The sequence below is a fragment of the Elaeis guineensis genome, chromosome 6, assembly GCF_000442705.2.
Source record: "Elaeis guineensis isolate ETL-2024a chromosome 6, EG11, whole genome shotgun sequence".
Lineage (NCBI taxonomy): Eukaryota > Viridiplantae > Streptophyta > Magnoliopsida > Arecales > Arecaceae > Elaeis > Elaeis guineensis.
The window spans coordinates 123,887,848-123,901,262 of record NC_025998.2 but is presented as its reverse complement, the minus strand read 5'-3'; positions in this window follow the sequence as shown (position 1 = coordinate 123,901,262).

Below are 13,415 nucleotides of genomic sequence, written 5' to 3'. Positions count from 1 at the left end.
TATTTTTAATATATAACTAATGTACAAAGGTAGAACCCTTCTAAATACAAAGGCAGAACCAAATAAAAATATTGCTTACCCTTTCATTTTCCTCCATATGTTTTTAAAATATATATCTTTGATGTTGTTTGATGTTTTTTTTTTAATGGCCAGACTCCATCGAGGTTATAAATTATAAAGATATATATAAAACTTTAAAATTATTTGAGGTTGTATTTGAAAGCTATAAAAAAAAAAAAGAGCTCTTATGCTATCCAACGTCATTTGGCAATTTACTATTTCTCATCTGCCAGTTTTGATGCTGATGTCAGGTGAACCTCACCCTCCAATCCCCACAACTAGATGGCTAATAGAGGTCCATCGTACCAGCATCCAATTCCCTCACCATCGGTATTATTGACATCACCACCACCTTAATTTGTCCTAGCATCTTGTCACAGTAAGGCAAAACTAAGGTGTAATTGGGTGTCAGAGAAGCTTCTTTTGATTCTAAGCAAATTGCCAAGAACTCCTCTAAAGAAAACAATGTCCACCGAGACGTGCAGCACCAGTTTTGATAGGTAGAGTCTAAATTATTAAATATACTCCTAATAAATTGTTCAGACATTGTTTTACTTGCTGTCAACACATGAAGAGGAGCGATGTTCCTGCAAAGGTCCCAACTAATGGTCCATAACTGAATTCCATGGGAAGAATGTGGAAACTTGAAGGCAAGGCACAATCTCCCTTACTTTCTTGGACATTGCTTTCCTCCCACGTAGTAGGAGATTGGGACCTCGGCAGGCGCATGGGTGGACTAATTGGGTTTGATTTACGTCACCAAAGACTTGTTTTTGGTTGATATACAATATCCAAGAAATAATTTTTACATATTTAGTTGCTCATAAAAAAATGATATATTTTAGAATGATTTATGTTTGATTAAGTATTTAATTAAAAAAAATATATATATACTTGTTATGTTCTTACTAAAGAAAGATGTCTTACCATATTTTATTTAAAAGCTTTGGAGTATTTTTCAAAAAAAAATGCTCTAACTTTTAGCCGGTGAAAAATAATTTTTTTATATCTTTTATAGGTTTTTCTTTTCTATGAAATATAAGAATTATTTTCATAGGAAAACTACTTTCTCCTATCATTTTTTTTGAAAACTCCCCCTTCTTCCCGTAAATCAAACAAATCCTATGGGTTCCATCCAATCTATCATCTAGATAAATATTAATACTTTGACAAGTTCAATTGATAAAGCTATCAGGAGTTATTATCAATGACCTAATTTGAGTCCTACTAGCATTTATTGGAAAGTTATTAACTCGGTAAGTTGGGTGGGACCAGAAGCCCTCCAAACATGTCACATTCAAGCCATCAAGTCCGATCTCAAGGTTCAATGTACACCCATATCAAATGTCATGTTATTAGATTGGTGTTCAGGACCAATTTTAGAGAACCCTCGTATGTATTGGTTGATTTCAATCATCTAAAATAATTTGTAAAGTCAAGATCATTAAGACATGAAGGATTAATACTCATTAGTTTCTTGATAATTAGTGTTGTGGCCAAGGACACACAGCTCGTCACATGAAGTATTTTCTATTCTGATCCATGGGCTTCACAATTTTATCCTTCAAAAAATATCTTACGTGGGATGAATCGTCCCTTCCTATATAAGACAGAGTTTCTCTTGACTCACTAGTCACCATCAATATGGGACTAATAATACTCTCTCTTCTACATCACAATAATTAATACTAAGAAAAACTTTAAACTTATTGCCAAGCTGGTTCCAAGCTTAATTTAGTACCCACAAATCGCCCAACCCCTCGTCAATAGTACCTAGCTCTTGCATGTTACACCTAGCTCTGTTGTCTCATTAGTTTAAGAACCAGTTTGATAATTGGTCCTACAACAATATCCTTGGTACTACTCAGAATCTTACTATCAGAATTCTGTTTGTGATTACATTTTGGTGCTTGGTCATGGACTCAAAACTATCTAGTGCTGCTCTTCTATTTTTCTTTTACCATTTTTTCATGTAGGATGCATATTAACCACTCAATATATATATAATTCCTGACGCATGCACCTTATCATCTCAAGGATCAATTTTTATGGGTCTGATGTCATAAAAGGGCCAATGTAGTCAAGGATTTCGCCAGGTTAGTGGCTTTGTGATTGTGCAGGCCATTTGGCGGGCCAATGTAAACAATTGAAAGAGCATTCATGTTTTCTATCTCTCTCTCTCTCTCTGTCCATCCATCCATCTCACTCTCTCTCTCTCTCTCTCTTTTGAGAAGAAGGGTAAAAACGAAATATGCCTGAGAAAAAGGCAAAAGCTATATAGATGGCTATAATGTAACAGGATGACAAGGTTCTCACAACAATGTTATTCTGTTATAATGGTTATGATAGCTATTATTCATTCCATTTGCAAACAATTTAATACTAAAAAAATAACTATTCTAATAGCCATTAGAGCTATAGTATAATACGAAATAATGGACAATAGCGGGTACCCCTAAATTATTGCTTGCTTAAAAAAAAACATTCTTGGTGTCACAAGTGTTTTGAGAGAAATTTTTTAAAAATAAACTTGAAAAATCATATTCTTAATGGAATATGATGAGTGATATATAACCATCATTATTTGTATTAAAATTTATTAGGGCCTGAAATTATTATAACAGCCATAATAATATTGTAAAGGTCACTATAGATTTTTTTTTTCCTTATAAGTGAGAGGAGGTGCAGCCTCCGATTTTAGTATGAGAATGAGCAAAGCATCATGTCATGCTCTGAACCAAGCATGTGATAGACGTGGCATACCTACAGGATAGATCCTACAAGCATGCAAGACTACAGATCAAATGATAAGACTTTTATAATGATGATCATAGTAATAAATCTTTATTAATCCTCAAAAATTAATTTAATAAAATTTAATTAAATTATTTTCATGATAAATATTTTATGTAACATAAATTATATCAAGTATCCAAACAAAATTAAACTAGGTTAAGCTGAACTAAACTAGAAATCTAGGTAACTCAAACAACTTCAAGTGATCTTGCACGCTCCCTCAAGTCCCAAGCAATCTATGAATTTCTAAAAAATAGAAAAAAAATTAATGAGCTACACCAGCCGAGTAGGCAATATAACACATCATAGTAAGATCTAAGTATGCTGAGCAAATAAATCATATAATATTAACAGAAAAGAATAAATCTCTAATAACATATTTTTTTTGAAAATATTTATTTTTCATAAATTAGTAATAAATTCAACATCAAGCTATAGCCACATAAGCCAATGGCATGGGTTTGATAATAAAAATATATTATACAAAGTGCCAGATAGTAGATACCATTATTCTAATCATCGATAGATCGATGTCAGAACTAATTTTTCAGATTATAAGTTGAGAGATCTAACATGTAATCCCCATTGGTGGGGCCACGTTATAGCCATACTGAGAGTATATATAAAAGCAATTTCATAAACCTCCAGTCAAGTTTTCCAAATCTATTTCTCAAAGCAAATCATATGTTTAAAATAAATTATTTACAATAATAAAATAATACATGCTTGATCCATTTTATCAGATAGAAAATAGAGATCACAATGAAATTAAATAACTAATTATAATTTTTCAAAGATTATTCGAAAGCATATTTGAAGTGTTAGATTACTTAACTCCTCATGTTTCAAAATTTGACTTCAGTCAAACAATTTTGACAAACCTTTTTTTTTTTTTGATAAAGGACAAACCTATTCAAAGCCATTGAAATTCAATTAATTTTGTTATCTATCTTAGAAGCCCATCAGATAAGAATCTTAAAGAACCCAAATGGATCAAGGAAGCAAAATAACCCAACTAAGAGTATGATTAGGGATGGCTTCATACTCAAATCAAGATAAATCAAGAATAGGCCAATTGAGTGGTAAAGCCTAAGAACCTAAAATCTATCAATTCGGATAATTTTATATTTCATCAGGGATCAAAATGGGATATAAGGATACCATAATTGAGGATTACTAAATCTAACAGGATCTAACAAGAGCCAGCATGAAAGCTAGCACACTACCCAACGGTAATAATTTAAGAATCCTATAGGTTGCAAGAGAGAAACTTAGCAATCACTTGCTCTCTAGAGAGAGTAAAGAGGTCTGAGAAGAGAGAGAAAAATCAAACAAGATAGAGAAAAAGGCTAGAGAAAGAAAAATAAAGAGAGAAATAAGAGAAAAAAACAAAGGAAAGAGAGAGAAAATCTCTCTTCTTTTCTTTTTCTTTTTTTTTTCTTTTGTTTTTCTTCTCCTTGAAATAACCCAGAATGGTCCAATTTGCCTGACTGGCCCAGTCCTAACCAGACGAATGATGGAGGAAAGAAGACTCCACGAAGCAGTCTTTTTCTTCTTTGATTCTATCAAAAAAAATAAAAATTTAGGGCAACTAAAATCCTACATCTATAAAGAGCCCTCACACCCCCCCCCCTAATAGGCCCCATCCCAAGTAGCTGGTCCTTTTCTCTCTTCTTTCTCCCACTCTTTTTTTCTATTGAAGTCAAGGACTACCCTCACTATGTCCTCCTAAAATCATCACCAGAGACATCAGCGAAGCTCAAGGTAAGCCTTGGCCCCTCTTCTTCTCTTTCTTCCCCTTCTTCCCATACCATTACGCATGATCGCTAGACCGTAGAGTTCGTCGGAAAACCCACAAGACCGACACTCTATTTTTTTCCAATTTTGGTCGAGCCTTCTTCTCCTTTTTTTTGACCATCGGTGCCGCCACCCTTAGTGCCAACTCTTGGATTACGACCCCCGACCTATCTAAGATCCTATTCCGATAAGATCATGGCCTCCAATGAGTGGTCAATGATCAAAATCCAAGAAAGTGGTTCGAATCTCCTGTTTTTCAAATCTTTTCCCATGATTTTCTTGTTGGTCGGCCACATGCTGCTGGCCGTCCCCTACCTCACCACCGCCAACCCCCGGTGTCACCTCCCATCACCGATCTTTCGATGACTAGCCACCACCCCCTTCCATCCTTTATTCGGCCAAAGAAAGAAAGAAAGAAGAGAAGAAGAAGAAGAAGAGAAGAAAAGAAAAAGAAAAAAAAGAAATATAGAGAGAAGGATTTCTCTCTCTCTTTCTCTCATATGTCTTTCTCTACCCTCCCTCTTTCTCTCTCTATCTAATCTATGGATCCTAATATAAACTTAAGATGATCTTTCGAAAAAGGCTCAGAATCACTTCGATATCCATGCAGTATATTGAATCCCACTTCAATCATGTCGAGTGTCTTTGAAATTTATTATTGATGAATTCTATATTGAAAAATATATCCTAAAGTCAATCATTTAGATGATTATGCTCATTCTGTAATATGTATATTAATTATTAATCAATGAATAGAAGTTATTTTGACATCATTCATCACAAAATTACATCTTCTTTGCTAGAACTCTTGTGTTGTGATGAAATTCTTAAAACTATGAAGTAATCGATAAAGGAGGATTCATCGTATAGTTCTTAAATATATTCGCGATCAAATGATACGTCATTAAAAGATGATGATATTTATCGAGTGAAGGTCGTTGTGTGCCATAATGGGTTGGTTGTCCTCTTAATCAAGGAGTATAGAGATACTGATATGGCATACAAGTGAGGTATAAGAGTACATCATCACTGAATAAGTGACTCACCTGCTGAGCACTCTGTTGTCAAGAGCAGCTCGCGAAGCATATGGGCATAAGTGTCCCTCAGACCTGAGATCACTATAGTGACTTGCAAGCAACTCACTATACTTTGTTGCCAGATTATCTGAATTTTTAATACAGTGATGGAAGGTTATTAGGTACAGTCAAGTACTTACGAAGTCTATATGTGGATCAAGATGAAATTGATCCCTCTGAATTATAAGAGCTGATGTATTATTATATTTCAATTTAGTAAAATCTTGATCAAAATAATTCATATGATAGATTTGAAAGATTGAAATACAATGTAGATGATCTTTCAAGATTGACAGTTTAACCCTAAATCTTCCTAGAGCATTCAGAATCAAACGAATGAATTATGTGGTGACCATATGCATAGATTCTTGAATATTGTTTTACGATAATTCGATCAATCTAGACGTCGGGAATCAATGCTAGATGATAACTTTGATTAGTACAGAAAATAGTTCCTGTGCTATTGACTTAGTATTCGAATCTATGAAGTCATGCACAAAGTCAAGCGATATAGGAAAGAATTGACCTAAGTCTATATATTCAATTTAGAAGTACATGACTTGATTCAATAAATAGATTAATTTGATTGAGAATTAAGTTATGGGTCATACGGGATTGAATAGTTGACTATGTCTAGCTAGTACTAGATATGAGATTCAGATTCAATTCCAGAGATGAACGAGATTTGATCTTTGATCCAAAAAATCTATGAGAGATTAGATTCATAAATCCAAGTTAGACTTGATCTTAAATCCTAAATAGTTTGGGATTGATAGTCTATTCAAAATTGATTTGAATCAAATTCGAATTGGATTCGAATTGATCCATATTTGGATTAGATCCTTAGAGTCCATTTTTACTGAAACTCTCTCTCCTCATGGCCGACCAACGAATGATGGGGTGCTGGTTGTTCCCACCCCACCCTTGGGTGTAGGCGTGGGTGCATGAGGGTGCCTAGTTAGACGTTAATCCTTTCTCCTTTAGGACTCTTTCTTTGATAAGATATAGATTAATTCGAAGCTTATTTGAATTAGAAATCTTAGTCTTATGGGTTACAAAAAATCATCTATAAATAGAGAGAACTTTTAACTATCATGGTATAACAATTAAGTTATATGCTAAGGTGAGAAAGAGGATGTGTGAAGAAGAGTGGGCATCTCTTAGCGTGTTCCACCCTTGGCATCCCATCTTTCCTAGGCGTGAAGAGTTCTTGGGCATCCCTCTTGCTGGTGTGAGGCATCACACCAAGAGCCTCTCTCTCCTTCCTTGGTGCCTTGTGAAGGTACTTCAATCCAAGACTTCATGTCGTCTTCCTGCGAAGTTTGACGTACGTGCGAAGTAAAAAGTTTGTGGATTTAGATCTATGTGAGGCTTTGGATTCAGAATCTTTGAGATTTGAGTCAAATTTTTTTACATATCAGGTAAAGATCTAATCTTTATTAAGTTATTATAAAAAATTTTTTGATGCATCCTGGCTATCCGTTGTGTTTTCCTAAAGAAACAGGTTTTTTTTCCTTCAATTGGTATCAGATCCATGCTTTGATACATAGATGCATAATTAATTTTTTTGATTTATTTATATATTATATATAATTAAAATTTTATGTTAGATATTAAATCTAATTTAGATCTATTTAAATAAAATTTATGATCTGATTTTGATTAGATTACAAAAACTTAATCAATAGTTGGTTAAGATTTGTTATAAATTTATTATAACAAAAATTTCTTGTTACTAAATTTTATTGGAATAACAACCTATTTTAAATTAATTTTTATAAAATTTTAATATTATTATTTCAGTTATGAAGTTGGACTTATTTCATATCTAAATTGAATTCATTTTGATAGATTTTTAGATCTGATTTTTAACAAAATTCTGTATCACGTCAAAATAGATCTAACTAGAAAATTAATCTTTATGTATTCATATGTGCATCTAATTAATTTTCTATAAGATTTTAGATCTGAATTTGATATTTTATAATCAGTATAAGATATGTTTCAGATCTGATATGATATATATGATGTATCAAATCTGATAAGATTAGATGAAGAATATGGTTGATAAGATCAAAGTCATGTTCATGACATAAAATATTTTTATCAAATTACATGTTAATGTGATTCCATATGAAATAAGGTTTCAGATCTTAGTAGCCTAGTATTCGGATTGATCAGATCATCAGACCGTCCGATCATAAGAAGAAGAAGGGATTCATCTTTCTCTTTTGTCCATTCGATGAGTTCTCTTATGACGTGTAGGGGTGTTATTGTGATCCAATTTCATGAAGAAAATGAGTGAATAAATTTTTATAAATTATTTTAATCATAAATAAGTTTAGATTAGATCTAAAATAATTTATGATTCATTATAATAAGATAGATTCAGATATAAAAAATTATTTTAAAATCTAAAAAGTATATTACACTAGATGTAATCGGCAGTGACCTAAAAATAATCATGATACGTGTGATGTATGTATGAAGTTTAGATCACACTTATGTATATTTAATTATTAAACATATATGTATAAAAATTTATTTACATGATATGAAACATACTGTATGCTTCACTTGAAATCTCGGTAGAATAGCTCTACAAACTGAAACATATGTTTCACACACTTAATTTGGAATTAAGTTTAAATGATCTAGACTTGAGAATTGAAGATTATTAAGACACCACATAAATCGATGGACAATAGGTTAGCATGAATCAGATCCTTCTATTGGATTAGACCTAGGGTTAGAAATAAATATGGACTAAATAGAGAAATTGATTAAATCTAATCAAGGGTTGAATTAGATTAGGTTAGAATTTTTTTAGATCAACCTCAATAGTTGAAGCTTGATCAAGTCCATATTTTTGACCTTATTAAATGGACCATGATCATGGCTTAATGATTGAGCCCGAATCTTCTGATGGACCCCATCAAAACTACTTAACCAGTTGGTGTCTAGGATAAATTTGGTAGTTTTGATCAAGTGGTTATTAATTGGGATCTACTCATCTAAATGCATCTATGATGAGTTAATGACATATTCCTCTCACTGATCTTACTTATCTGGCCAATATGATGGATTATGTTTTGATTAGGTCACTAGTCGATTCGAGCTGACCCATGCCACTAAGATAAATCAGTATGACTGATTCAGATGTCTTTAGACCAGCTTGTGTTTAATCCTCTATATGACTTGATGAAGTCAGTAAGAGAATTTATGACTTACAGATTAATTTTTTTTTATTCTCAAATCAATAAAATCAAATTCTCTAAATTATTAGATCCTTAAAATGATACAGTTATGGAGATAATTTTGTTCATAGCCTTCCATTAAAGTGCATGATAATGAGTCCAATGTTCTAAATAAGCATTGGAGGTACCACACATTTGGTGTCTGTTGGATATTGAAATTATCATTCATCATATGACCATTTTGTTGTACCCTTTAGATCAATGCTTAGATTTATCAAGCCACACTTGGATCTAGACATTCGTTTGTTGGATGCACTTAATGTAGTCATGTTAATAGTTAGATCTAACCAAGATTTTCAGTAGAGGCACCACACACCTACTGAAGAGAGGCCTGGGGTAAAATCTAATTGCTAGAAGTTGTTTAAAGAAATAATTAGTTATGAATCTACCTATGGATGCACTAGGATTGGCCGAGTCATACTTGAACCCGAATGCAGTCTGTGTAGATTCTACTACCCACTAAGAAATTAATGTAATTTTTTGAATTGGAGGTAAAGACTACCAATTTATATAAAATAGTGAGAGAACTTTTAAACTAAAGTCTATATCTTTAGGATTAAAAATAATTTATATTCTAATAGATTAATATATCTTCTTTTCAGCTATAGCCAACATACTATCGTTCCATTCACTGTTGGACAACGACAAGCTTACCGGACCCAACTTCAATAGCTGGTATCGAAAGTTAAAGATCATCCGAGAGCATGAGAGGATCTTGTATATGCTTATAGATCCACCACCTGAAGAATCTATTGTCAATGCACTCCGTGCTGCGAGAGACACTTATCTGAAGTGGCTCAGTGACCGCATGATGATACATTGCATTATGAGGACAACCATGAATGATGAACTTAATCATAAGTTCGAGGATGTGTAGTCAGAGGATATGATTCAAATATTGAATGAGTCCTCCAGAATCTCAGAGGATGCGGAGAGATACAAAATCTCCTATATAGTATTCAATGTCCGTATGCGAGAGGGGATGTCAGTCACTGATAATGTATTATACATGATTGAGCATATTAAATGCTTAAGCAAACTTGGCTTTTCATTACATAAACAGTTAGGTAATGATGCTATCCTCCATTCGCTACCGAAATCTTACTTATCCTTCTTGAGTCATTACAGAATGACTAAGTCTATAGTAAACTATCATGGTTTGCTAAGATTACTGCAGATATTTGAGAAGAACCATTAGCTCCAGAAAGAGCCGATGCATATAGTGGAAGGTTCATCTGCAGATCATCGATCCTCTAAGAGAAGAAAGAAGAAGAAGGTGCAAAAAAATTATGCCACCGATCCTAAGCCAAAGCAGAGCAAAAAATCGAAAATCGACAAGAGCCAGACAGAATGCTTCTTTTGTAAAAAGTTAGATCATTGAAAAAAAAATTATCCTGCTTATATAACTATCTTTGACCCAAATAGGCCTAAAAATAAGAGAATAAAGCAATCGATTGCTTCGTAAGGTACTTATATGATAACTTCTTGTAATTTCTTTATTTGTGATACTACTATCTAGGTATTGGATATCGAAAGTCTGATTAATATTTATAATTTATTGCAAAGACTGCAGGTCAGTAGAAAATTTAGAGAATGTGAGCAATTTTTGAATATTAGAGATGGAAGTCTTATTCCAGTTCTAGCATTAAGAACTATGTAGCTTATTTTCGAGTATAAAAATATCATGTTAGATGAGTCTCATTATTGTCCTTTCTTTTTGATGAATGTCATCTCTATAGACTTTTTGACCAAACTTGATTTTAAGTTTTTAATAAAGGATGATTTTTGTAATATCATTATGAATAATACTATAATTATGCATGGATAATTAAAATATGGCATATATATATTATCATAATCTGTTAGTATAATGTACACAATGAATAAATATCCTCGGATAGATAATGTCAGTGATTCCTACTTTTGGCATTGTAGGCTAGATCATGTGAATAAGAACAGGATAGATGGTTAATCAAGGAGGATATTCTTAAAATTAATGATTGAGAATCATTATCAATCTGTGAATCATGTCTACTTGGTAAGATGATCAAGTCACCTTTTAAGAAAAAAAATGAACGAGTCAGTGATGTTCTATGTCTAATATATAGTGATATATGTGGACCCATGAACATAGCTGTCTGTAGAGGATACTATTACTTCATTATATTTACAGACAACCTATCGAGGTATGGATACTTTTACTTTATAAAGTATAAATCTGAATTATTTAAAATATTCAAATAATTTCATAGTGAAGTAAAAAAATAGACTGGAAAGAGTATTAAAATTTTTTGATCAGACCAAGAAGGTGAATATCTCACCAGTGATTTTCTGACATATCTAGAGGAGAATGGGATTCTCTCTCAGTGGACCCCTCCTGGAACACCACAATGTAATGGGGTGTCTGAAAAGAAGAATCGAATCCTATTAGACATGGTTTGGTCCATGATGAGATTTGTAAATCTATCAATCTCCTTTTGGGATACGCTCTTGAAACTGCCTACTATATTTTGAATAAGGTTCTGAGTAAGTATGTCCATAAAACTTCATATAAGATATGGATAGGGCGTAAGTCGGTGCTCTCACATCTTCAGGTTTGGTGATGTCCAGCTTATGTTAAGCATTAAAGACAGATAAGCTTGGACCAAAGTTCGATAAATGCTTGTTCGTAGGGTATCCAAAGAAAACTAAAGAATACTACTTCTACCTCACTAAAGAACACAAGGTATTCGTCAGTAATAGGATAGTTTTTTTGAAAAAGAAGTTCCTTGAAGAAGAAATTAATACCAGCAAAATTGAACTTGGTGAAGTTCATGAGGTAGAAGAACCAGTACACACAGAATCGAATTTGATTGGAGAATCAAATCCAGAGCCTGTAGAGACACCATTAAGAAGATCTGATAGAGTATCATATCAATCGGATAGATACTATAGTTTTTTGGTTCGAGATAGTGATCCTATCAAACTAGATGAGAACGATGAGGATTCGATTAACTATATAGAAGCCATGCAAAGGCCCAACTCTCAGAAGTGGCTTGAGGCCATGAAATTTGAGATGGAGTCTATAGAGATTAATAATGTATGGTACTAGTTGATCTGCTCGAAGAGATAAAATCCATAGGGTGCAAGTAGATTTTCAAAAAAAAAAGAGGAGCGGACAGAAAGGTGGAGACCTATGAAGTCCGTCTAGTTGCCAAAGGTTACCATCAACATTATGGTATTGACTATGACGAGACATTCTCTCCTATGGCAATACTCAAGTCCATCCAGATTATACTTGCGATAGTAGCATACTTTGATTATGAGATCTAATAAATAGATATCAAAACCACTTTCCTAAATGAAGAGCTGGAAGAAAAGGTGTATATAATACAACCTGAAGTGTTCACATCTATAGACGAATCTAAGGTGTGCAAACTTAACAGGTCCATTTATGAACTAAAGCAGGCATCTAGGAGTTAGAACATGCATTTGGATAAGGTGATTAAAACATATGGCTTTATTAGAAATGGAGAAGAGCTTTGCATCTACAAATGGACTAACGATTCTATAATCATCTTCTTTGTACTATATGTAAATGGTATATGTTAATAGAAAATGATATTCCAACTTTGCACAGTATAAAGATGTGGCTCTCATCACAGTTCTCCATGAAGAATTTAGGAGAAGCATCTTACATTCTAGGGATAAATATCTATAGAGATAGATTTAGAAGATTGCTTGGATTGTTCTAATCCATGTACATCGATACTATGTTGAAACGGTTAAACATGAAGAATTTTAAGAAAGATTATCTTCCAATAAGCCATGGGATTACTCTCTCCAAGAAAGATTGTCCGACAACCCCTCAAGAGAGAGAGCGTATGAGTAGGATCCCATATGCTTTGGTAGTAGGATCTATCATGTACGTCATGATGTGTATGAGATCGGATGTGGCCTATTCACTAAGGGTAGTGAGTAGATATCAGTATAATTCAGATGAAAATCATTGAAAGATTGTAAAGATAATCCTTAAGTATTTAATAATACTAAGGACCCATGGCTTATCTATGGCGATAGTGACTTGAAACTTATGAGATATACTGATTTTAATTTTTAGTCAGATTATGATGACAACATAAACATATTGGGCTATATATTTACCTTAAATAGAGGAACAATTTATTGGAAGAGTTTCAAGCAACATACTGTGGCCAATTATGTATGCGAAGCGGAATACATTGCTGCAAAAGAGGCGGTGTGGTTGCAAAAGTTCATCATCGAGCTTGAAATTACACCCTCTGTTGATAGTCTTATTCTGCTGTATTGTGACAGCACTGGAACCATAACTCAAGCAAAAGAATCGAAGTCCCACCAGCGTACCAAGTATATTCTGTGCCGCTATCACCTTGTACATAAGATCATAGATTGAGATGACGTTGAGCTTCAG